At 36.7% G+C, this 27,222-nt stretch overlaps 3 long non-coding RNA genes across 5 annotated transcripts; 2 read left to right on the top strand and 1 right to left on the bottom strand.

Annotated features, from left to right (window-relative positions):
* Nucleotides 1-1,246: 1,246 nt before the first annotated feature.
* On the bottom strand, nucleotides 1,247-25,955 carry LOC145728384 (uncharacterized). 3 transcript variants are annotated; one of them, XR_014178078.1, is made up of 8 exons: nucleotides 25,311-25,955; nucleotides 25,120-25,254; nucleotides 20,461-20,672; nucleotides 18,323-18,514; nucleotides 17,646-17,858; nucleotides 11,184-11,411; nucleotides 7,184-7,331; nucleotides 1,247-1,406 (listed from the first exon to the last, which is right to left on the bottom strand). It is a non-coding gene; the product is annotated as an uncharacterized LOC145728384 (long non-coding RNA). The 3 variants fall into 3 exon arrangements; XR_014178076.1 differs by lacking the exons at nucleotides 18,323-18,514; nucleotides 20,461-20,672; nucleotides 25,120-25,254; nucleotides 25,311-25,955 and having other exon boundaries at nucleotides 17,646-17,786; XR_014178077.1 differs by lacking the exons at nucleotides 1,247-1,406; nucleotides 18,323-18,514; nucleotides 20,461-20,672; nucleotides 25,120-25,254; nucleotides 25,311-25,955 and adding an exon at nucleotides 4,971-5,261 and having other exon boundaries at nucleotides 17,646-17,786.
* Nucleotides 9,890-11,437, top strand: LOC145728386 (uncharacterized). Its single transcript, XR_014178080.1, has 2 exons — nucleotides 9,890-10,154; nucleotides 11,136-11,437. It is a non-coding gene; the product is annotated as an uncharacterized LOC145728386 (long non-coding RNA).
* LOC145728385 (uncharacterized) lies at nucleotides 16,226-17,806 on the top strand. The gene is made up of 3 exons (XR_014178079.1): nucleotides 16,226-16,363; nucleotides 16,455-17,612; nucleotides 17,673-17,806. It is a non-coding gene; the product is annotated as an uncharacterized LOC145728385 (long non-coding RNA).
* Nucleotides 25,956-27,222: the final 1,267 nt, after the last annotated feature.

Here is a 27,222-nt window from a genome sequence, read left to right as displayed (position 1 = left end):
CACAGCCAACTACGACCATAACAATTATTCAACACCGTTCTGTTTACAATTTACAAGGATCCCTATCATTGACACTATATGGATAATTTTAAAGTTTTACCTGAAAACAAAAACTTTATAACTGATTACAGTAAGGTCGATTTAGTGCTCATAAAGTGAAAATGGTGCGTGCCACAGACAGCTGTTTTGTGTATCAGGTAAAAGTGGCACAACGAGTTATTACTCATTTAAGCGGTTAACAAACGCGTACGGCTTCAACTAAGGCCACTAAAGACTTTGTTAATAACAATCGAGCTGAAGCAGATGGGCTTTACCACTGCCGGTTATAGTTACGCAACTTGAGCGATTTACGCAACTTTTAAAGCTGCACTGCAACTTAGATCGAGACCGATAAAAATGCAAAGTTTAACTCGATTGGTTCAAGGTTTTCTCACCCAAAATCACCTGCAATTTTTTTGATTTACCGCTACACTAATCGGACCATCGGGTGCAGTAGAGCTCGAATCAGATGAGAAAAGGCCACCGCATCATCAATGACGCAGTTTTTAAAACTATTTCTTTCTCCTTCTACAGTTGCCGTCGCATTAGATATAATCAGAGGCGTCCTATTAAAATATTCCCGAAAATATATTGTTAAGCGGTCAAAAAGCCACTTGGCAACGTAGTACGGTTTTTACTTGGACACAATTAAAACAGATGCGGCAGCGGCCAGGGACATTTGGACCTTTTTATATGCTTTTACTAGCAGGCACTCTAAACGGTGTTGCCAAGTTTAAAAAAATGTAGTGGCGGACAGGGAGACTTAGGGGGTTAGGTTAGGTTCCGTTTTAGTCTGGTGTTTTGGTTGTATTGTTGATGGTCGCAGTTGAAGTTCACATAGTGTTATGAATAAAAAACGTTATTTTGTCAAAATGTCTTTCAAAAAGGTTGGAAAGAAAGGTGTTATCATATACAGCCAAGGCCGTGAAATCGTCAGTAACGTCTTACAATTTATGAAGAAAGAAGCAGAAGGAGTTTCCATTCCTTTGAAAAACTTGTTGTCTTTTATTTTCTTTATTAAAAACGACGAAAATGTTTCATTTTACTGATAAAATAATAGCACGCCACTGACTGGCTGCAACAACTTGGAAAGTAACGAGAGCAGCAATATTTAAAGCGAGACGTACAGAGATCGTGACATCATCGTTTGATGACGCCTGTGGCCTTTTCTTAGCTGATTCGAGCTCTATTTGTGTGAATCGCAGACTTATCATAACAGATTTATTTCTTAGTGTTTTAGGGATCCGTAAAACAGCGTCCATCATTGTCTTGGACAGCATATGGACGGACACGAGAAAACTTTTCAATCCTTCGCAGCTTTCCGGACAACTCAGTGCTAGACTCTGACTTTATCACAGGGAGTGGTCCTGAAAAAATATTTAGCTTTATTGAATATTATAATTAATTAAATAAAATATAATTAAAACCATTAATTTCAAGTGTCAAAAATGTCATTTTTCAAACGTCAATATCTCGAAAACCGTTATAGATAGCTATAGGTTATGATGCATTAAAAATATTTAAAATAGATAGGACTATTCAGAAATACAGGGTGTTCCATTTAAAATAAGCAAATTGACATCTATTTCCGGTTAAAGCGGATGTGACAGAAAGATAAAAGTATTTTTAAAATATAGCACGTATCGAATTTATTTTACTTCCAAAATTTCAAATTTCTATAAATATTTGATCCCGATAAACTTTTAATGAACGGTTTGGATGGCTAACCCTGTATTAATGCAGCCAAACATGCGTTGTACCAAATCCAAATCGCTACTTTCAACTGCAAATTTCCCACTGGAACCGTATACAGACTGATGAGTTTTCAGTCTCCCCCAAGATATGGAAACAGCTTAAGTAGAAAAGGTCAAAGAAACTGAATCCGTACTCTAAACGGAAAATTTACCGCTAAAACTGTGTACAAACTACCATCAGGTGCCCATAATGTTTGCAATCATCTCAGCCTCATCTCGGTTATTTTTAGGATTTTAGGGACCAAAAACATGTCAAAATGCCCCTTTTAAATCCCTCTATCTAACCCTGCTAAGCAGTAATAAATCGGATGAAATAATTTTGAAAAAATGGTCTCCGTGATATAATTACCTCAAGGATTAACAGATTTCTTTTGATTGAACAATTTTCAAATTAGTTTGTTGTACTTTCCGACAAATGTTCTGCTAATCAACTTGGGTCTATAAAACTATTGTCCTTTATTATTCCTGGTATCTAAATGTTTTTTTTCTATTAGAACTGTAAAGTGGACACTCTTCATTTTTGTAACACTTCATTTTATTGACAAAACTGAAAGCAAGGCCAGTTATTTATGACACTTTTGATAAAAAACAAAACAATTTTTGAAAAGTCTTCAACATGATGATATCAGTATTCTGAAAAAGCGGTAGTGGTATTGTAAACAGTTATTAATTTTTCTCTGACCGTGCAAATGACATGGCCGAGACATCATTTATAATAATTCAGGGTTAAGAGCGATTCGACATCATTATTTGGGACAAGTTTGTCGTAAATCCACCGCCTACCATCAAAAAGAGTTAGCTAACACCATTATGAAATTATTGAAATTGATGGGTAAACAAAGAGCGCTGAAAAGTCAGTTCCATCATTTCCCAGGCTGGGAAAATTTAAATTAAAGTCGGGGGCGCTGCGGCCTTCTGGCCAAAGGCCTGCCCTAAGTGGCGTAGCACCTAAACCTTAAATTGAATTGCCCGAGTCGTTACGCTTCAGAAATTTCTAATTTACAATCTAGGGCATTTAAGCGATCAATTAGCTGTTTAATTACCGACGGAATGTTTATGAATATCTACCGTACATTCAGTAAACTGGGTCATGAACTGACGTGTCATAGGTTCCCATACAATTCGTATCGTTTTCATGCTGGTCGGCTGTCATTTCAAATTTGCTAAGGTTGTCTGAACGGGATGATAAAGATGTGATTTTTCTTGCTTTATATGCAACAATATCGATTGTTATTAAACAAACATAATAACCAGCGGAACCTTGGATGGAGGAGATTAGGAAGCCCCGAAAACGCCGACAAAATTTATGACTAATGGCAAGGATGCGGATAAACTGTTGACCTAATTTTTTCCTCGGTTCTATTCAAAAGTCGACCTTATTCGCATTTTTTTTTGGGTCGCGATAAGTGCGTGTTTAATTTAGCCGCCCCTCGGGCCTTACAGTTCTCAATCAAAATTCAACGGCCATTACAGACTCACATAGTAACTGGGCCAAATCACACACAAGTGAGGCTTAGCCTCTTTTTTACACTTATTTGTTCATAACAATGAGATAAAAATTGTGTTTTCAAAGGTAGACAAAAACTTGGACAGTGTTGTGCTTGTTAAGAATTTGCATATCTCAATACCAAGAATCTCACAAAATGTATCAGTTTGAGTAACCAAAAAACAATAGAACAACCAAATAATAGAACACGAGTGTGGAAATTGAATCTAGATCGAAACTAAACTATACACTGTAGAACTGACTTTGACCCAAAAACCGTCATATACTATTTGGGTCACTACGAGCAACATCCTTGCTTGAGAATCACAATGCATCGATAGCTCGACGAGAAAATATCGTCGACTTCCTAAATTTCGAGGTTCGGTTTCGACAAAGGTCATTTTTTTTTCACGTAACGATGGTCGTCCATCGGAACGATCTCCAAAACATTTATCGGGCACGGCCCAGACATCCTTTTAAAAATATGTAATTCTTCAGGGTTGTTTTAGGTCTAAATTGGAGCAAGTTCGTCCGGTCATAAGGTCTCTCTATCATTGAAATTTCGTATGGTTTTAGTTTTAAATCAAAGTAACGCACACCGGTGTCAACAGGGTCGTCGTTGGATTATATAAACATTGATTAAATAGTTAATTACGGTACTGTATATTGTTTGATTTGCTATCTAGGAAAAGCGAGACATGACCAACGTTACGACAAACGTTACTCAATCCGAAAAACAAAATAATTTATGTCAGCCTTCGAACGAGATGCTCCAGCATCTGACGTAATCTACGACACGCCTACGTAACAGAAAACGCAACTATTTTTCCTTATACACCGTGAAAAATGTTGAAGCGTGCTGAACACTGGATTTTCTTTTCCTGCACACCTCCAAGGTTCGAACCGTTTAAATTTTAACGAGCATGGCGACCGAAACAATATAATTATTAATGAGGCAGAGGCATATGTGTCCTATTTAGCTGCTTCGTTAGTCCGATCCGACCAAAAGGTACAGCCAAGAGAAATCGAGCTGGTCCCAGCACCTGTTACAGGTGCAAGAATTGGGGTAAATCCATTCGAAATTTGCATCTGTCGGGGCACAAGCCGGTCATTGTGCAAAACCCCGTATGTTTGTGCACGCGCCTACCCTACAATTGTCAGTGCCATGTGCCATGACGACAGTGGTTTTGCGGTGAGGGTGGGATGACACAAATATTGCCTGCAAAAGTATCAAAGTGTGTAAGTTTGTTCTTAAGTAAAGTAATACAAAAATCACTCTCTTTGTATGTAGTTTTCAGTAAGACATTGCTCCTACAGTATGAATATGAAAACAGTGTAACAAAAAACTTTGGTGAGTGTCAACTATTCTCCAAACACTAACATATGGTCCCAGTAAATGAGTAAAAATATTTAATCAAAAATATTCTGTAAGGTTTTTCATCTTTCAAGCATGTCAGTGCTTATCAATATCCATGAGTTATTGATGTGGTCTTAAATGGAAATGTTCAGTTTTGCACCTGCTGACAATCAGCAAGTTATTTTGGAATTGAGCTCATCAAAAGTCGTCATCAGTTTTGTCCAGCTATCAATTTGGTCGATATTACTTTTTAACGAGTGAACACATCAATACTGACTTCTTTGAACATCAGTTATTGTACAAATTAATCGCTTTTCCTCATAACTCCTTTAATTTATTAAACAAACAGGCAACGTCCTCGCCACGCTTACATCACAAAAGCACTAATTCCATTTGGAGAGACCTTCCGCGTTATGACCGAGCAGTTCCATTTTATCCATCAAGGTCTTTCTCCTGTAATTTTTCCGTTGCATTTTTCTCGCCGGCAGGTATAAACTGAAATTAAGGCTGTCACGGTAGTAAAAGTGCGTCGCCGAAGGTTTGCCTCCTCCAATCTATTAGCTAATGGTGTGTATGCCCCAGTTGTAAGTATCAATTCCCCCGGGTTTATAATTGATGGCATTGCCTGTCAGTAAACATAAATAGAAGTGAACAATCTCTGAAATAACAGTGGTTAATATCGAAAACAAATTACGCCGTATAAATTTTGAAAAAACTGAAGGAATTGCTCTCGGGATTAACTGTTGCCTGACGTGTGTAATTTTCCTAATGATTCCGACCTTCTTTTCAGTAGGTAATTCAGGCTTTGGTAATAGACTAATAGTTGATTTGCTATTTATTTAGGCGTTTATGGAAGTTACATTCAGTAATCCCACGACTTTTCCTTGAAAAGGACCTTAGTCTAATCCATAAAGTAATTATTCTTTCTCATTATTAAAACTGATTTGCTTATTACGGTTTTATGATCGCACAAACATAAAACTTTAGACTGTTCCAAGGCCCTAAATGTAAAAATTCTAATAAAATGAACGTAAAGTGTGTCGTCAAATCGTCTTCTGGGTCAAGTCCTTCGCTAAGTCGTAAACTTCCAACTACGCCATAGAGAGTTTACATTGTATCAGTTTTCGATTTGTTTCAATCGTATATTACAAACAGGCGTTTCCTTGGCCTGGCTCAGTTTTAACCTTCCTACTTAAATTATCACAGACAAACACGCACAAACGGATTAGGAAATCGGTTCGCATCAGGGACATATTATTTTCACTTTTTTCCTCTTTCAATTCAGTAACTTAGTGCTCTTAGAAACCGATACCGCAAATAAAGCGGATGATTAAACGGAGACGAAAATACATTTATTACATATGTAAATGTGACCTTGACCATGAAAGGCAGACTGAGTAGACATAAACAAGGACGAACGAAAATAAATAATTTTTTTTTTCAGCGGCAAACTTATGCACAAAAATGCATGGATGCGTGCTCATCGACCGAACGTTCATGAAACGACATTGTTATTTTGAGTTTTATTATTTTAAAAATTTTGAAACAGTTCGGTCATTCCTTATCCAGTACCGGCCGGAAAATTAATCATTGACATGTAATATTATAAATCAACATCGGTGTAACATACACGCCAACTAGAATTATAAATTTTTATGCATAAAAACGTCACAAAAACAGCAATCAGTGCACCCAACCTATCATTATTCTATCAAGAATGACGAAACTAATAACAGCCTCCCTCTCTCTCTGAATATATAACTAACCAATTTTTCCAACACTATGTGCACTACTCGAGCAAAAGGTCGACGAATTTTATGGATGAGTGTACATCTAGAACGGGTTCCTTGTATATGTGACCAAGAACTTAATTAACCAATCATATGCATGCAATTTCCCATTAGTAATTTGCAACGAAAGCCTTGTGATAATGCTGAGAGAGAGAGAGAGAGAGAGGAATCGAAAAAATAAACTAAAAGTTTCCAAGCTTCGCCCGTGAGGCGCTCTATCGACCCTTTAGACGACCTTCATCCTTCCAACGTTCGAATCCTGCTCCCACCTTGACCTGCCCCATAACAAGGCCCGTTCACAATGAACCCCCCCGGAATCAAGGCTGGATCTTGAATGGGCGAGACAAGGACGCCCTCTAAGGCGTGAGAAGGACAAATTAAATATTGGCGCGAATTGGGATATATTTTACCAGTGGCGTTCCACCCTAAATTAAAGATTTCCACCAGGATAGCTGATTACCTTACCGTCCGTACAATTTAGCAACGCAAAAACTCTTTGACCCTCAGTAATCTATATTTAAATCATTCTAATGTGGTAACAACGCACGAATGAAGTAATTAGTTTCAGAATCATTAATGAAATTACAGCAAGTCATTGTTTAGACTATTTTGTTGCAATTTTCTTTTGCGTCGATCACAAGGATGTTTGATATAATATACTAATACCAAAAAGAAGCCAAAAATCGTTGCGTTCATAGTAATGAGCAATAAAGCCAGAATCAGACAATACGTAAAACAGAGAAAGGAAGTGGTTTACCTGCTTGAGGATCTGAATCCGGTCTGGAGGTCCGTTTTACCAGATCATCTACTGGCCCTGATCACAATAACGCGTGTGCCTCGAACTCGAAATTGCAAAAACTGAACTTCCTAGGCTTTTGAACCTTCTGCTGATTTTTCCACACAAACTGTAAAAATATTAAAAACTTGAATAACGAAAACCAACAATAAAACTCAGGAGTTATGGCAAAAACTCTTATTAAAAGTTTTTGCTTAATAGTAGACAAGTAAATGTGGTTTGTAACCTGCATTTTTTGACCAATCACAAACTACCCACTGGACCACCATGTAGACTTAAAACGACGTCATCCGTCTAATTATACTTTATGTTAACACCCAAGGGCAAAATAATACCAGTAATTCTTACTCAATTCCCTTTGCTCTATGTGATCATAAAATTGTCTCGTGTGTGTTATACGTTAATAATTATTAACCTTGAATCAATTCTGAAACGACCGCGCCATTTTCCTGTTTGTTCTCCCGTTAACCGGCAATAAAGTAGAATGCAAAATAGCATCTCGCCCATGTCCAATTTGTCAACCGTTGATCACTAAAACGCTTCCTAGAAGATGACATTGGAGACTGTTTGGTAGCAAGGTCAAGTTTAGGATAAGCATGATATTTTCAAAAGGTGTTTGCTATTTGCTTCCCCAAAAGTAATGGTGCAAACAGTTGAATAGTGTCATGCTAAGTGAACTAGAAATATCCAGAAACTTTGACAGTAATGCATCATAGAATATGATCAAAGTCAGATACAGAAGTAATGTTAGCGACAATGCAAAAACCAACATTCAATTAACCTTCAAAACTGCTTTTACGCACTTTGTGAAGTGAGCATGAGGGAACAGCTTTGTTAAATAACATTTTTGCAAATTTTTAGCATGGAAAAATTATGTTTTTTGGGTATTGATTAAGCTTTTTTCCAAACTGAAACGTTGCTTACGAACCAGATGTAGCAAATCATTTTTTTTCTTCATTCAGTCCATTCAATGACGCGCAAAAGAGATCATCCAGTAGAGTTTATAAGGTTATTCCAAACTTTTTATAAGAACGTATTGTAACACTAGAAACTCTAGAAGAAAAGATTTTCCTGCAAATCCTAGTAGTTTCATAACAGCCCACAGTTAAAAATTTTGAGTTTTTAATGATGAAACGATCCACAATTGTCGTATAATAAAGCCAGAAATTGTAACAAAAGCCTAACCTGAAAAGGTTAGATTTGCGGTTTCTGCCCCTCGCCTACACGTGAATACATTGCCCTTGACCGGCACGAGCGGAGTCCCGGATCCCGGAACTGGAAAGTTGGGCCTGGAAATTGTGGAGGCGGACATCTGGATCTGGTCCCCCCACCTCGCCCCGCTCACCCTATCGCGATCCCTGTGCGGAGCAATGTGCCGGAGTTTGAAATTGGGAAAATGGGAGAACACACAGTTTACGCCAACGGTTAAAGTTCAAAAAGATCATTATGATCCTTTGGCCTTTAGAGGGACAACCCTACCGTCACCCTGATGCACAATAAGGAATGATATTAGTGGTTGATGCTGATGAATTGCTTTCTGGTAAACATGTTTGTTACGGGATGTCCTTGGGTGACGAGCCAAAAATATCCTGCATTGCTGTAATGTCATCGAAATGATAATTCATAGAAAATGATATTATTGTTGTCTAGTTCATTACTCACTTATGTAGGCATATAGATACTAAGATAACGTTCAATACAATAGACCCTATGAACAAAAACAATCATTGACTTATACTTGCTGTAGTTGACTGGGTAGCTTTCTAATACATAGAAGAGCAATGGCAAGCATGTGTATTTGCGGATAAAGTGTTATTCTAACAGTTCAGAAACAAAACATATTTTTCGCCGCAATTAACCTCCTATGTAAAACCGCGACCATATCGTGATAATCGACTTAATTCTATTTTTCGACCTTCGTAAACGATTATTTTCGTTCCAGGATCGGAAAATGTCCAACCGCAGCCTAGAAAACAGTAAACTATTCGTCACACAGAGTCCAGAAATAGCCATAAATATCGACGCGTATTTCCTGGAAAACCCAATAAGTATACCTTGACGTATACACACTATCCGGACATTATTACTGATTAACCTTGAATACAAACGGCATAATAACTCAATTTCACTCGTAGAAATAGAAAATAAATATTATAAGGTGTCTGGAATATTTTTCGTGAACCTTGGCAAGTCCCGAGATTTATATGGAACATCGCGATAAAATATAAAGTTATTCCTAGTTCACCAAGGGCAAATAAAAATCGCGTTAGCATGTCTCACCTTGAAAAACTATTCTGAAGTCCCAGCAAAGTCGCATTAAATTTGCTAATCAACGTATTCGTCTGCCAAAAAAAAGTATTTTCTCAATAATTAGAAATTCGATCTAAAAAAAAAGTTCACCTTGAAATTTTTAATAAATGACCACCGATAAAAGCAAGAAGGTATTTGAAATGTTGGATCGCGTTCAAAATTTCCGCCCAATTTGTTGTTGGGTAAGCTCTAAATTGAGGCGTGGGCGAATGTCGTAAAATTTGAAAATGTCCGTATTTTTACATTTTTATGATGTAATTTATATTTCATTACCATGTTCACGGACTTTTATACAGAGTGGCTCACCGGACCAATCAATACTTGCCACCTTTCCTATTCAAATGGTTGATACGCAAACCACTAAAGGGTACGTCCAGAATGTTTGACACTGAAACCATAAAGGTTGAAAGTACATTAGAATGTGACGGACACGCGGTATAGCAAACATGGATCAAATCGAGCGTTTAGACAAAACAACAAATTTTAAGTTTGTCCGTGCTGGTTGGCAGTGGCTAATAAAAACAAGACCATTTGATATACTTATAAATAATCGGTGCTAATATCCACGCCAAGTAACTATTTTTAAAACGTATGAAAAATGGAAAATTGCGCTTTTTAAGATGTAAGTACTAAAGTCAAACAAGTTTTAGACTAACACATGTGCAGCGTTTTAAAAACTAACTGTTTTGTCGTTCCTGATTGGTCAAGAAAAAGCAGCAAGCTGAATTTTTTGGCCAATCATCCAATGTAATCGGGTAAGATACATAAGAAGCCTGTCTGTGTGTGCAGTAATTTTTGTTAACGTGAACAGTAAAACCTTCACAGTTAAAAACATCACGAGTTTCAATTTGAGATTTTCATAACTTTAAAGGAAAAGTAAGATATCTCTCTCGATTATCAATGATACAATTGAAATATTTTGATTATGGCAGGATGTTCGATTATTCGAATTGAGCAATCGAGTAAACGACGTTTTTCTATTAGATAATGGTTTCCAAAAGGATCGACTATAATTAAACGGACAGAAAAAGAAAACCTAACAAAAAGTCTAGTGGGCAAAACCTTCGGGGCAGCGTTGTCAGATATGAATTCACCCACTGGATTAGTGACTTAATTTTGCTATTAGCCTATTGGGATCATTCCTATTTATTTCGAGGAACACCAATGGATTCCATGAAGCTGTAAAGCTACTTGAAACACTGCAGAACTATTGCATAACAATTTAACCGTGTTTCATACCTCCATGACTGTTTGAACAGTATGTTGGCTCAGTTACTCAGTATCAACTGTCAAAAATCTGTTCCATTAAGCTGTAAAGCTTTAAAGCACACTTGAAACACTGCAAGACCGTGCTTTACAGGGAGTCTCTAAAAGATCACTGTGCTGCAATTGTGGACTAACCATGAAAGTCTACAGAATCTATGTAATTTAAATCAAAATTAGATTGAACTGGGCAAATACTAGTGCAAGTGTAATGAACATGGAGAATTAATTTAGTGCAAACATGTGCAGTATTTGCTTAAATCACAGCACAGTGGTATGTGATTGGTCAAAAAAACCAGCTTCTTGCTATCAAATAGATAATTTTCTTTCATACTTTTAGGTTAGTCTCCTGCCTTTACTTGAAAGATCACATATTTTGATATAATACCTTTTCGTGCCGCAAATGGGTAAACATCTATGACGTGCATACAGCGTTGACTATACCAAGTGACTCTAGTGGATTCGCGCGGTCCATCTCGTCGTGGTGGTTACGCAACGGCGCCGACGACGTCGCCGTCGTGCCGTAACCTTGGTCAACCAATAACGGAACTCGACTGTCAAGGACGCAGATGCCGGGAAAGTAGCAATCTTGCGAGCGTCGTTCAGCATTCCCAATCTGTATACAATAAAATCGGATGAGAACCTTGATATTTCAATTATCATCCATAAACGTTAAAGGTTCTAACAGGTTAAATTGCCTAGACCAGTTAGCGGTGCCGTTTTCCTGCATGTCTTCATCAGTTAAATTAGGTGACTGAACTAAATAGAGCGTGTGGTGTGATTGAACGATTTCTTAAATTAACTATTCTTTGATCTACTATAGAAAGTTGATTTTTGGACATTCTGATGTTCAGCAAAGTAAGCAAAAATAAGTGAATACAAATTTATCATTATTATTATCGTCAATAAAACGCAGATTATTAGTCAGGCTTACTACAAATTTGGCATCATTGCCACCTGCTTGGCTCGGAATAATAAATATTATGCACCTCCCTTCAAAGCAATGCAAATATTTGTATATAATTGGGCGTTATCTTATCTATTTCACTTGAACACATGTAAAAACGGAATCGAAATTCCCGCCGGTAACCTATATCGCCTTTTTCAACCTTGTTTCGTATTGGCCTACGTGAGTGACGCGATATTTTTGTACTTACGTACTCCGCAAAGTATTTTATTTGCGGTATTAGCTGGCGCAAATTTCCGAAAAACGATAAGGCACCGCAATCAAGGTCGTGTTTAATTACTAACGGGTAAGTTTGGCGATGGTTGTGTGGAATTTTATTATCATAATTTGATAAAAATGCCGTTCGTCATCCGAAAAAAAATCAATGTACTTGTATATACTGCAAAACTTCATAATGCTTTTGTTAGAGTTTGCACGTTTTGTAGTTACACAAGTATAATGAAAGTAAAGCCTTAATGTATACAGTTATCATAAAAATTATTACAATTCTAGAGTTATCGCTTCTAAACAACAAAGCATTTTCCTTTGGATTCATAAATCGCAAATTCGTCGCTGGAAAAGCCGTCATCAACATTGTCTAATACGGAACCTTGATTGAAGCAAATTATTACGCCACCATATACATTTCCGCAATTTGTCTTTACTTGATGTATGACTTTATTTACTTGAACGCATGCGTGTTATGTGAATTCTATGGGCTGGAAATTGTGAATTCCCAATTAGCGTCATCACTGTAATCATCAGCGGCAATAAAAAATATGCGCAAAAACCGACGACCTTGTCCTTGTAGATCCGTTTTCAATTTATCATAAAAGCAATAAAATGACTAATTGTTCTAATCGGAATAGCAAAGCAAATAAACATTTTTATTGCGATTACGCTACGGAATAGTTTGCTTAACCTTGTCACCAGCACACACACAAACATTTGCCAGTGTTTAAATCGAAATAGGTTTCAATGAAATTTCATCCAGAGATACAGACAGATCTAACAGACTTTAAACCAGTGCTTCAAAAATGAAAGGAATATCTACAAAACCTCTCTCCTCAGTCTAAAAACTATTAGCGACACAAGATTTATAATTCCATTGTTAAATAGACTATTAAGCAAAACTTTCTTCGTCGGCATAGGTGAAGGTTCAAATCAGAATGATCGAAGAGGGAGAGGGATTTCTAATTTCTATTTAAAATTATACCTCTCCCCTGACTGTATTTCGTCCATAACCGGGTTTCGGGGTCAGTTTCACTTTTCAATTTCGGTCGCGTCGAAGAAAGACACAAATCTTGCCGTTTTTTGTTGTTGTTTTCTGATGTTGGCCGCGGATTATATCGTTCACTCAGTGAAAGTAAAATTTCTTCGAGAGAGAAACTCGAGTAGGTTGCACGAGATGCTGGGCACTTTTGGAAAATTTCGTGATTCTGCAGTTTTTTCCTGACGGTTTTGTAGCTAATAATGAAAGGTCGAACAGCCTACGAGCCGGATCGCTTAAAAATACATATTAACCTGAACAGGGAAATGTTTGTGGATAATGTCAGGGTCTCCGGTCACAATTTATGTATAATATGCATTTTTCTAAATCTTCCAATTATCCTGACCATTATATTAGATAATAAAAGTGGTAATATTTGCATGATAGGCTAAATGCTATTTCTAGTAGCACTTTAATCAATTATGCTAAACATTTAACGACCAAACACCTATTGCAACAATACCATTCTCCACTTTGTACTCATTTTAATTTTTAAAATTCTATGCTATTTATACAGGGTGTCTTTAAAAGGTTTGTACAAAATGCTATGACATATTCCTGATAAATAAATAAGCCGATTTAACGCAACTTACCCTAGTCTGAAATTCATCCGTTTTTGAGATACAGAGAGGTAAAGTTAAACAGTAAAAATAGTTTGTTTTTAAAAATTTATTAAATATTTTAAAATCTGGCAGCCAGAGGTCTTTTGAGATGCAAAACCCGAATTTGTACACTTCCAATTTGAACCAAATTTTAGGTGACAGTATCAAACACTAAAAACCGAAATATTTCGACATGGTTTACATTAGAATAGATTGGTCACAAGTCAGAATACTTGACACTTTGACATTTACTGTTTCTGAGTTAGAAACCAGTCAGGGATTGCTTCTGCGAACAGACCTATAATTAAACGATCTCGTACAAAAATCAGTTTTCATCAGTTTTTTTTTATAAACGCACCGTCTAAAAAAAAATGACTGATAAACGAAATTGAAATGTAAACTCGACAATCCCGTTGTAATAATGTATCAAGGTCCAGTTTAAATACACCAAAGGTCATCCAATGACATCGTAAACAGTTTAGCACTACAAATAGGTTCGGCCTCGGTTTTTTCACACGAAAACCCGCCCGAGATTGCTTTTGAAGTTTGAACAGTTAAAAAAATATTCGATTTAGGATTTCCGGGATTCAATTTTTTCGAGGTTTTTTTTTCAAGGTATTTCTGCTAATTTCTGAAAAAATGTTTTCCCTTGCAACAAAATAAAAAGAATTATCCGCCGTTTGTTCTGTAGCCGAAGAACAATCAAGGGATTTCACGGACAGAGAGAAAGTAGGACAGTTTTCCAGGTCAGGGATACATTTCGGGAGTGAAATATTTATGTATGTCCTTTGGGCCAAACTGGAAGCTTTATCACTGATTAAAATCGACTTTTTGTTTTTCATTTTCAGGTTAAAACGTACAAAAGGTTTTTAATAAATCAAATGTCCAACTTTCTGCTTGGATTGAATACAGCTATTAATCCTATCCAGGTCACCGCGGGATATTTAATATTTGTGCTAAGGACGTTTTCAGATCAGAATTTCTGCATTGAAATTTGATACTGTCGCATGTGTAGCTGCACCGAAACTATTCAATTTTCTCTTCAAGTATACATTTTTCCGACTTCAAAAGAAACTTGGTGTTCTACTATTCCGCGGAAATGATTACTACCATTCCACTGGAAACCGACACATTTTCCGTTCGCGCAACGATCTTGACATTTTCCTACATCGCACACGCTAACTCTGATATTAAAAATATACACCCTTGGCCCCTCTCGTGGACGTCACGAACTCCGTAACTATCCCTTTTTTTAATCAATTTATAGACGTTTATTTATTCGATTAAAAATGTTATAGTTCCTGGTTGTTTGTTTTCCTTGTTAATCGATGTTTTTGTTCACCATACTACTTGTATATTGACATTTGTGTAATGTGGTATAATATTTTGTGCGAAATGTACCAAATTACGCGTTTTACTTAACAAAAAAATGGCACACCCCCCATGTTTCAAAACTATCAACTTTTACATAACAATAAAAATGCCGGCACAAAGGAAGAGGAAGGTCGAGCTATTTTAAAATGAAAAAACAAAATCAAGGTTGAGCTGAAGTTCAAGAGCACGCGAACAGTTAAATACCAATTTGGAAACGAGCCTAAAATCAAAAAGAGGAAATTCAAATAAGGTTGTCGCGTTCAATTCAAGGTTCGGGAAGGAAACAATGGGTTGTTGCTGTTGTTCTGACGTCAAAGATTAAACGTAATTAAAGTCTTGCTTGATTTCGTAAAGGGATTAACCGTTGAACTTTCGACCTACACAGTGATGTTCAAGTAACAACAAGAATTTTTAGAGTTGGTCGGTCTTGAACTTTAATACATGCGGGTCCGACTGCCTTGAACTTTTAATGTACTTTCTTTGTCCGTTATCGGGGTATTTTCGTACCGTATTTACTAGAAGCAGAGTTTGAAAAGTTTCTTATCGATTGCGGTGGCATTATCGATGCAAAGAAAAATTAATCAAAGGCCACAGTAAAAACGTATCCTATTTAACTCGCATTAAACAACAGAAACGAAGCACAATAAAAAAAAGTTATTTTAATGGAGATTGGATCGTTGCTCTTGAACTTATACCGACCTTGAACTTATTCATTACAGTTAAAATTGAACGCAAACACCCATCGCGATAAGACAAGCTGTTGCTTATTGTTTGTGTCGATGGCATTGTGTCTCGACCGTTAAACGAACAAATAATGATTTTTCACTTTGCTTTTTTCTTTCGCCACCTAACAATTTAGAGAAGCTAGTAGAAAAATAGCAGTTTTGTAGAGTACATTTTACTGGTGCGTAGCCTAACTAGCTTCTGGTTGTACTTGGTAGGAGAAGGTAGTTTGGTTGGAGATGTGTGTGTCAATATGTTTGTTGAGACGAGTTACTCATTTTTTCTTTGTTTATTGGGTCTTCTGTCTCACACAAAAAAGGTTTGTTGGGAAAATGGAATTTTGCACTATTTTCAACTAAGTTGAAGACAACAACTTAAATATTACGGTGAGTTTATAAAACTTTAACTAACAACTAACAATTAAGAACTAGCAACTAAAAACTAGAAATTAAGAACTATAGAACCATCATACCGTTTATAAAACCAACTAAATTAACACGAACAGATGTCAAAAAGAAAAGGAATGACATTTGCTTTTATCATCTCGTACGTTTGTTGGTTTGAATTGTTTCCATTGTTTGCCAGTTGGTCTTGAGATTTGTGCTTGTGGATATTTTCATTTTTTGTCTGGACTTAAATCCAGAGTATGTCAAGTAAGTATTCAACTCTGTTTAAGTAAACTATACTGATTGAAGTAAGTAATGTAAATCGTGTATTTATAATGACATTTTTAAATTACCGCAGGTTCAAAAATTTGAATTTATTTACAATAAGCAAAATCCAGGCTTTAAAAATAAAGTCATGAAAGAAACGTGGGAAACCATTGGGGTAATACTTCATGAGGATCCTAAGGTTTTGCGAACAAAGGTGGACTGTCTTAAGGAATAAGTTTAACACTGTGAAGAGGAGTATCAAGGAAATCCCTTCTGGATAACCAAAACAAAAACGTCAAAAAGGAAAACGTGCCAGTGCTACTTTTTGTTTTTCAACTAACAATTAAACTAAGAAGTTAAAAGTTGAGCAACTCTTAGTTGTAGTTGTTAGTTCTTAATTGCTAATTTAGTTTATATAAACCAATACTCATGATTCCTATATGTAAACTTTTTAGTTTTCTAATTGTTAGTTCTTAATTGTTAGTTTAGTTGTTAATTTTTTTTTTATAAACTCAGCTTTAAACCTGATAATGTTTAATTTGGAATTCCGAGAAGGGTTTTGTCAATGAAAATTGACATTTGTCATTCCAATAGGAAAGGTTATCCATTGTTGTAGTAAAAGGTGGGTTTTATAATGAAAACAAAATTACAAGAAATTTCAGTTTCGTTTGATATGACCAAGTGTTATCTCCTCCTCTAGAATATTTAACCAAGTTTGGTCAATATTAATAGAGGATGTCGCAACACAGGAGTCATGGTTTAATCTAACATATGCACTTTCTTTTATTTTACGTCTTTTTGAAAAATATTCTTTGTCTATGATACTACCCACATTCATTCCATTTGACTCTATGATCATTATCAAACGCGTGTTGGCATATATTAGATTTGTGGAAGTCTCCAGTTCTTAAATAATTTTGTGTACTACTCACAATTGGCCTTAAGGGCATGTTGTTTTTATGAATTTCAGGAACACCATAAAAATGTGGTGTTTTGCTGTTATGTGGCGTAAGATTACGCCTCTCAAGATCAGAAAATTGATCTCGAGTTTTGTTGGTTGGTAGTGCCAGAAGCATAACGCATAATATTGGACTTACTAATTACTTACTTAATGCGATTTTTAAGAAGGCAATCATGGTTAAAGTGGGACTTTTTTAGACTGAAATTAATGCAAAAACAAAAAGCCGCTTCCTGCCTGTATGAAAAACCATCGATACAAAGAAATAAGAAAGCGAACCGTAAAATATCGGTCTGTACCTAAACGAGATTATCGTGGGCTCACCGAAAGCTGTTTTCGACTGATTTTTAGGTCCATTTTCCCCCGAGAAAGTACAACAATGGCGGCTTTCACTTTCCCTCAGTTGCGATGTGTGTTTCCAGGTCAGGTGACCTCGATCGAGCAGCACATCTGCATGACTCTCTCTTTCAACTGATCGCTTCGTTTCGAGCTCACACCTACTCCTCCTGATCGACAAGGAAACCACCATTGGACTTCCTAAAGGTAAAGAAAGAAAATTAACTCGAAACTCTATAGGAATACGGTTGGAAAATAATGAGGGGACGATTTGTTCGGATCATTTCCTGTCTTTATTCGAATTTGGGGTCAGCAGCGGCGAGAGCGTGACAGAGCACGGGGGACGAGATGATCCACGTGTGGAACTGTTAAAAAGAAGATAATTATTTCGATTCGGTCTGTTAAATGTGAGTGAGAAGTGCCGAATCATCCTTGAATTTGAAAGACATTTTTTTTTGGTTCGTTTCACCAACATTTCTTTAATAAGACTTATTGACCATCATAAATTCACCTGCTACAACAAATTACCTAACTACTGTAAATAATATGATATTGGATATCTGAGAATGCGGTAGACGGATACAATAACAAACCGACCTCCTAGAGCAATAGTTTATTGAAAAACTCGCTCTTGAAAGTGGAATCACCTTGCAACGCACACTTACCACAGTCTAAAGCTACGGGGCGATCAATGGCGTCGACCTTCTGTTACCTTCGACCTCTGTCTTTGGTCGATTTGCTTTTACTTTTCACTTCCTCGTCATGATTCGTTGTTCGTTAATAATCAAGCAAAAAATTGAGAACTTTCACCCGGATCAAATCGTCAGTTGTTATTCAAATAGCTGAATGAACACCACCTGAAAAGATACACTTGTCATTAATGACGCAAGCAAGTATTTTAAACTTATGACGTGTAATTTGACAAAGCAAATAATTTTTTCTGATTTCTGTAAGCTCCTAGACTAAAGCCCATCTCTGACACTCTCATTAAAACTAAACTATACACACTTTCTTTTACTTTTACTCTCTAAATTCAAACGAAATTTCTACTCGACTGGTCGCAGTATCGCGTCTTGTGTGCGGTGCGCCAAGCACAAAAAAATATAGTAATTTGTCGTGATCCACTTTTGCGACACCCAGCAACCATTTCGATTTAGTTAATTGAACGTATGGTTCATTTAGTTTGTTAAGATGCAAAATAAATTTGCTGTGACATTAAACCAGTTAAGTTAGTTAACCAGCGCAACCATAAATCACACGCATACTATAATAATTCCATATCGCATTCAAGTTTTAACCTTCCGAGTGACTTCTATGCGCATATATTATCGTTGTGAACAAAGAGATCGTTTCCTGGTCATTTTTAAGGCCGTACCGGACCGGAGTCATTCAATTCATTTCATTGATCGCTCTTCAGGGCCAACGCTTTTAGTAAAAAAATACGTTTGCGTTTTAGTGCGCTTGGTGCTACTACCGAGCCCGTTCACCTTGCTTGCGATATGAAAATGGCAAAAATTCGAAGTGTAAACCGTGCACATCCAAAATTAATGATTTTCTTTACCTGTATAATTTGCATAGTAGAAATGTTGCTAATTGTAAAGTTTTTGCGATTTAACACAACTTTAGAACTGTGGATCAAGTGGAAATTTCTTGATTGCCGGGAGAGCTGTCGAAATACAGTGAAACTCTGAATTCTTTCAGATTAGCGTTCTGAGTTCTTATAGCATAGTCTATTATTAGGTGAATAATTTTGATGTAAAAAATAACAAAAAAAGTTAATTTAAGAACATTAATGGAAAGTCTACATGTGCAGTACCTACAGGGTAGTATTCGTCGTTTTTTTCTTACCAATCACAAACTATACCCACTCTGTGCTGAGATTTGCGCAATATGTACAGGATCTTTAACTGGGGACTGACCAATGCCCCTTTTTGGGCTTCCCTGTATGTAATTAAAGAAACTGAAATAGCCATTTGATGTAGTTTAAAAAGTTGAATCAAAAAACAAATGAGGGTAGAATATGACATGTTTTACTAAAATAAAGTATTAAGAAAAAAAATTTAAAATTTCGTGGTCATTTTTTAAACTACATTAAATGGCTATTTCAGTACCGGGAAGTCAGAAAAAGGGGGTTGGTCAGTCCCCAGTGAAAGACCCTGTACAATTCCTACTTGTCGTTCGATAAATATTTTTTAAGTATTTGCATTTAAAAAACCTGGGAACTTGACTGAAACCAAATGGTGTGCGTAGTACGACCGTTATATTGGACGATTCATCAAATTTGTATCGAAAATTGTGGGCGAACAATTGTTTTCCGCCCACCCTCGTGCGACGCAACTATTTAAGATTCGCTAAAAAAATGCGCACATGCAGTTTTTCGCCTTGAAACAATCGACTTCAATGAAAGATTAGAGACCATTTACTGGAATTTATGGGATTTTATTATTAGATCAATTACTGAAGGAGCTGTTAAATAATTCATAATTTCGCTTATGTCAAGGCTGTTGGGTGCGCGTCGGCGGACCACTAGTGTCCATCGGTTTATGAATATTTATTGAGGCATTTCCGTATTGTGAATATTGGTTTAAGTATTCACTTTTTCCTCATTTTTTTTAATATAGTTTCAAAATATCACAAAGACCTGCGTTTTCGTAAAATTATACCCGTAATTGAATTCCAAGGATTGTAATAATAATTATAACATAATGAAATCACAAAGGTCGCATAACCAACACTGTGGGGAAAATATACCTTTCTAACCTTTGAAAACGTATTAAATAATATGCAAAAATGTGACCATTACCTTTACATGAAGCCTACCGGTTTTTTCTCTACCGTGGAAGACCTTGGAGATTTTTTCATTAGTCGGGAATTCATTATCACACCCCGTCCACGTGCGCTTTTTTTCTGTTAATTTCTGCATTTTTTCATAAAAGAAATATGGTCTGATGCAGCTTTCAATTTGTTGCACTATCGACTCTGGCCACCTCGACCTTGTAGCTTCACCTTGTACCCCTAAAAGTTCGTAACCATTTAATCTAAATTGGATTCTACATAAATCCGAAAAACAAACTATGCCCAGAAAAATAAACCTACTTCCAATAACTACGTTAATTTCGAAAACAACCTTAACCTTGGTGCCTGTTTACGACCGATATTATTGAAGTTGCGCAACCATTGTGGTGTTCCCACCATAAAAATGTATCATTGGAAATCTAGTTTGGATAATTTTATTGACTTTGTATCGCATGACATATCCGAGTAGTTCTACTAATCAACAATAGAGTAATTATCAATTAGAAGTCAAATCAAAGGATTTGTCATAATAACGAATGTTTAAGGAGGAATCAAAAGTGCACAATGCAAATAATAACATCAAACAACAATTTTTCATGCTCAAATTAAAATCACAGACTACAAATAAAATATTTTGGGGTTTAGTTAGGTTAGGTTTCCTACTCAAAATTAAAATTTAGCCAGCTTTTAAGTGCAAAAAGCAAGTATATCACTGTCTTGTGATATACCCTAAAAACTTATCGGCAAAAAGGTGAAACTAAACATGACTACAGCAATAACAAGAACTTTGGTTTGGTTAGATTCAAATTGTAAAATAAGCAGATTCCAGGTTACTATAAGACTAGTAAACCAGTAATTAATTCATAAAACTGCTGAAAGATTTATTTAAAGAACACTTACTTTAGACTCAATGTTTTCTCGAGAAATACCAGCACCTGCACCAAATTTTTGCCCGAGACTTACCGGTAGCACTTTAACGAAGAGTTTGATACACTTTTAAGTGGCCGGGACGCGTTTTTAGTTACTTTTTTTGGATCAAACTTGAGGATCCACCGCATCCACTTTACAGGTTTGTGATAACCAGATGGCCGACATAAAGGCGGAAGGGGAGGGAGTCGATATTATCGATTTTCTTTAATGCAACCTTTTTTGTGTTAATGTAAATTTTTTTTAATGATTTTTTTAAGTAATTTACGCACACTTTTAAGAATCTTCGTTTTTTTATAGTAAATAGTGGTTTTTACTGTTTTCAATCCTCAACAAAATAGTGACACTGACAGGTGACAGTTGACATAAAAGGGTAAAAGTGCGGCATTGCCGATGTATTATAGAGTAGTGCTGAGGCATGGGTATAAATTGTATTGCACTTGACAAACTCAACTTTTTCTCTAAACACATAGTTAAACATAATAATGCAGTTTAAGTCTGGCTCGTGTTCTTGACAAGGCCGATATTATATTTCTCCTATGCAAATATTGTAGCAAAACCGAAAAAAAAAAAACTAACAATGCTCAAGGGTATGTATACGCAAGTAACAGGTTGGATGGTGGAAAATCCTTCAAACTCGTAATTATACGGCATTTCTAAATGGTAACTGGAGCTATTTTTTATGCGTGCCTGGTTCAGGAAGAAGAAAAAATGCGCGTTACCAAAACCACAAAATCCGCTTTCACGAACGGAAAAACACGGCAAATTTACTAACCACCATGGCAAAAGCGACAAAACTCTCCAAAAGTAAATGTCTTCGGCGTTTAATTGACCCACATTGGAACTCGCAATCCGTATTTTTTATTGTTGTGTGTACCTGGATTTAAATATGCATGGGATATAAATTATTGCCGTGAGTTCATGGACCTACTTTCTGATGTTCTATCACCAGTTACTATCACTTTCTTTTATATTACTAGACCGGGAGCTAATACCGACTTGGTTCTTCCTGTGTATCAGATCGTAATGACTGGTATAAAACATTGTTACGACCTTGTCCTTTCTGCGATCTCGTTCAAGCTTCCCCTATTCACATTTAACCTTCTTGCACGTTACACAATTTCAATATCCGCATACTTTTGCATTTTTTAACGGTCTTTATGTTATTTATGTGTTTATTTTGTTGAATTATTACAATTTGTGCATTTTTACGTCCTCGCTTTAGGCCATAACTGTCTGTGTTTATATTAATTGTATTTTAATTAATAGTCAATTCTGCCCAGCTCTAGTAAAATTATTTGCAACACTGACAGGTCGGACATTTGATGATTAGTCACTGAATTCCTGCTGTAGGCAAATGGATGAGACACACAATTGAAACTTTATCAAGACCTGACACGTGTCGTAATTCAATTATTAAAGAGTTTCCAACTCGTTATCGGATCTGCATTAGCTTCGGCACCTAATTGACCCCTTCCCCCCTTTTGCGTCCCGTTAGTGTCGTTCCGGCTCTGGCCGTGCAGCTGCAGCTGGATGGGATGCAGCTGAGGTCAAGGCTAAATTGCTGGTTTTCCCCACTCTTTCCCTCCTTCCGTGTAGCACGAAGGCCACAGCTTCGATTTGAAGGGGCGTATCCAAATCGTCTCACGTCATTGCCAAGGATATCGGGTCATGGAAAGGTCATACTTTTGGTTATGCCAACCGCCCACACACAACAATGTCAGTGAATTTAGTTGGCATTTACCTAGAAAGAACAGAGCTTGCAGGTTATGATTATGGTAAATTCGACTTTGATTCAAAGCAACCTGAAACAATATTACATTTTCCTATTGGCGCGCACACGATAGTGCACCGTGTTATTTAAATCTTGCACCACTAGTGTGGCCGTGAAGTTTTTGACGTCACTGGGTTATCTAGAATGTAACCAATTCGCCTTTATTATATGCTGCATGAAGACCCGACATGTTGTTTACAGGCCGGCGACATATACAATACCGCAGAACAGATCAAATTAATATGGATTGGTTTGTTCTGCCTGTCAAAGGATGTCATACTGAAATAATATGGCGGCTGTTGAAAAACACTTTCATATTCAAAATACTGTCAATGGTCAACTGTTTTAAAAGACTGTGAAATTAAAAGTATATCCAAAGAAGAGAGACTCAAGAGAGACAAAAATTGGGAAGACCAACTGTCGAATGATGTCACATTTGACAGACACGTGTTACTTGCAAAGTTTTTGTTCATCTTTGTCTAGCCCAGGGATTTTCTATGGATAATTTTGAAGTGATTGCCACGGTTCTTATCAAAAACATAACGTTATTGTTTGCGGATGCATATAGTAGGCGAGAATTCGCCCGTTATTCACGGTCGCCGACAACGGCCTTGACCTTGCTCCGCCTGGCGGAGCTGCATCGATTTATCCGCGGGGTGACCCCAGATCGCTCTGCCCCAGTTTTGTCACGAACTCACTTGTTACTGCACACACACGAGTCACCTAGAATCACCCCGGGGTTTATTTTTATCGCCCATATCGGTTCTCGACACGTTGCAGTCTATGCGTGGATAATTTTAACGCGGTTTTCATTAACCATACTTTTCCTGATTTATGGCGGCGTTCACAAGATCCTGATTGAGTTTTTAATTCAATCACATCACTTAGTCGTTATCTCTTTACAGCACAGCCCTAGCAATACAACATGGCTGGCGTGGTAAACTTCAAAGTTTGACGTTTTAGCAAACCACTTTTTGTTTGACATTGACAGTCTGAAAAACACGTGATGTTGGGTTAATTTTGAAGAGAAAGCGAGTATACACACTTTCAGGAATACAGGGTGTTCGTTAGTTGAGCTGATATAAAAACTGTATTTCTATACCGTCGTTGATTGGAAATGAGGAAATCATCAACGAGTGTCGAGATTGTCCTCGTTCGCGTTGAAAACAGTATTGACGGTCGCGGTTGTGAATGTTAATGCCAAGGTCGTTTCTCGGCATCAGCCAATTACTGCTTTATTAATAAACGGGTGGCAAATATCTCTTTATTTGAAACACACTCAGACATACGAGTTACTACGAACAAAGCGCCCTCTCTCGGGGGTCACATTCCGGCCGATTAAAGGTTAAATTTCACTCAACGACCACCTAAAAACCGTCCAACATAATTGACTCGTCAGTTCTCACACTTTATTGCTTGAGTAAGGTCTGCGAATTAATTGGATCTTTAACCCTGCCTTTGCTATTCAATTACATTTTTAAATTTAAATTGTAACGGTTACAATACACTTGAATTTGCCTTTAATCAGAATTATTCAAATTCGCATCCTTGGAGTGTTCAACCCCCTTCTCCATGTTATATATAAAATGCCTCCACGTGCGCCTATACCCTTTCTGACCTCTCCCCCTTTGGAGTTGAATATTATAACCTCGGGAGTATTGACGTGCACACCACACGGCGTAGTAAATTCAAGGTTCGCCCTTGAACGATAACGGAGATATTTATGTGTAATCATCGTAAACAAGGATGTCAGTTATTAAGTTTTATTAGATAAAATACGTGTGCGTTCTATGGTTAAAATTAGACGCGGACAAGGAGGGATTATATACAATTTTCAAGATTTACATCGACGTGTTAACGACCCTGGAAAACTATTGTTACTTTCACTAGCGTAATAAGTTTGTCTGTAAAGCGCTTTTAATATCAGCTAGCTAGACTCACAAAGGAAGAAAATGGGCTACTTACCTTTGGCTCTAACAATAGTCCTCCTTGTAGCTTGTAGTTCTTCCAAATTGTTCACCAAACTGATGTAAAGTTGCAAGTAAGAAATAAGTAAAAGGAGCTTATAAGTCCATATCCGATGGTTTCCTTAATTTGTTGCTGTTGAAAATAATTGAATAAATGAAATTTTTAAACCTGTTGGTTTCTGAGCATACTTGGCTCCTGCAGGTTTCCAAGTGTGAAATATGCCAAAAAGTAGCCAGGTTTGAAGCGGGCAAAACTGATCAAGTTATACATTCAGGAAAACTGGAAAAAACCGAGAAAAACCCCAAAAAATAGCGCCAACAAATTGATTGTTTACTCCCAACAACCGCCATATTTGTTTTTTCTTTTTTTCATATTTTGAGATTTTGACATTTGACAGATTTGCAGGATTGTATGATATTATGTCACGTGATTTGTCAAAGGGCTTTCGAATAAACATCACGTGATCTCATCCAGCTTGGCGTTTGTCCCATCAGGCAGACAGTAAATTAATGAGAAATAATATGCAAAAACTTCACAACAATCTATAGGAATCATTACAAATCAATAGGACAAAACTGGAGAAAAACGTAACTTACAAAGTTTTTCTTCATGTTTGCCTAGGCCACTGAGTGATTTGTATTGGTTCTCTCTTCTTTACCATTAATTTCGTTAATAGGTAAATAACAAATCATCTATAGATAATTTTAATCGATGACGCATGTTGTTGTACCGAACAAAGGCACGTCGACAACAGTTATAGGTTCAAGGGCAATACGTATTAAAGCCTTAACACCTCTCTGTTGCTTGGTATTGGTTTTCATGGTCAAACTGATAAAAACGAATAATTAGCCAATTATAGTAGTTTATTTAAATTATTTCGTACGGGGATTTATCACACCGTACAATACGTACCGGGCGTCATCAGTCATTGCAAACACGATCTCAAAAACAAAATCATTTACTTTTTGGATAGTAATTTGTTATTGCAGGAGTGATTGTGTTTACACACATTTTCTACCGCCCTCGTACGTTTAATAGTATTTTTGTTATTTACCTAATTCTTAAAAATAGCCGACCAAAAATTCGCGTACCAAGGTCGCTCATACAAAATAAAGGTTAAACAGAGGTCATTAAATATTATATCAATTCGTTATTATTACGTATGATCACGAGAATCGCACCTGTTTTTGATATTCCTCCAGAAAAAATGATGGACAGGGTCACATTAATACAGTAAATAGAGAAGTACCGTTTAAAAAAGTACAAAATTTCAGTCACCATAAATCAAGAAAATTATTGTGACACTTCAGTTTTCAGTTTAGTTCCTAATAGAGGTCATTAAATATTATATCAATTTGTTATTATTACGTGTGATCACGAGAATCGCACCTGTTTCTCATATAATACATCAAATTTTTGATCTTCCTCCAGAAAAAATGATGGACAGGGTCACATTATTACATTAAATAGAGAAGTACAACATTTCAGTCACCATAAATTAAGCAAATTATTGTGACACTATACAGTTTAGTTCCTAATAACACTACAACACCCTTTATCATTCAGGAACTACTTATAAAACACAATTCATCCTTTGCTTTTGCTATTTATTGTCCCAACCGACAAAATTAATCCCTTTCCCGTCTATTTACGATCCTTTTGCCCTTGAAAATCCCTATTATATCGGCTTATTCGTTTCGTTTTTTTTTCAAATAAAAGAAACCTTTACGAAGCAATAACTCAAACGGAAAAATAATGACGCCAGTTAAGTTTGCTTCCATTTTCGAGGCGGGCTACGTGCCAACCGAAATAACCCAAGGTCAAGATATTGGCAAGGACTAACCGAGGCCGTGCACTTAAGGGAACAACCCTCCAACTCCCCCTCCAGCTAGTCAACCTGTCGCTCTTTTGGTTAAAAATAACCCGTGAGGGTCGTATATAGTTTCCGTTGATTTCCATAAACCTATTAAATTCTACTCTATTTCAGAGAAAGTGTTATTTTTGGCCGGATCGATGTTTCTAGTGTTTGTTTATTAAAAACAACCAGGCACGTGATAGATTAATAATTCTGGCTCTGACTTTGACCAAGTCACGGTGAAG

Source organism: Ips typographus, linkage group LG4 (genome assembly GCF_016097725.1).
Source record: "Ips typographus isolate SLU linkage group LG4, UJ_Ityp_2.0, whole genome shotgun sequence".
NCBI lineage: Eukaryota > Metazoa > Arthropoda > Insecta > Coleoptera > Curculionidae > Ips > Ips typographus.
This window is presented reverse-complemented; position numbering and strand designations above follow the sequence as displayed.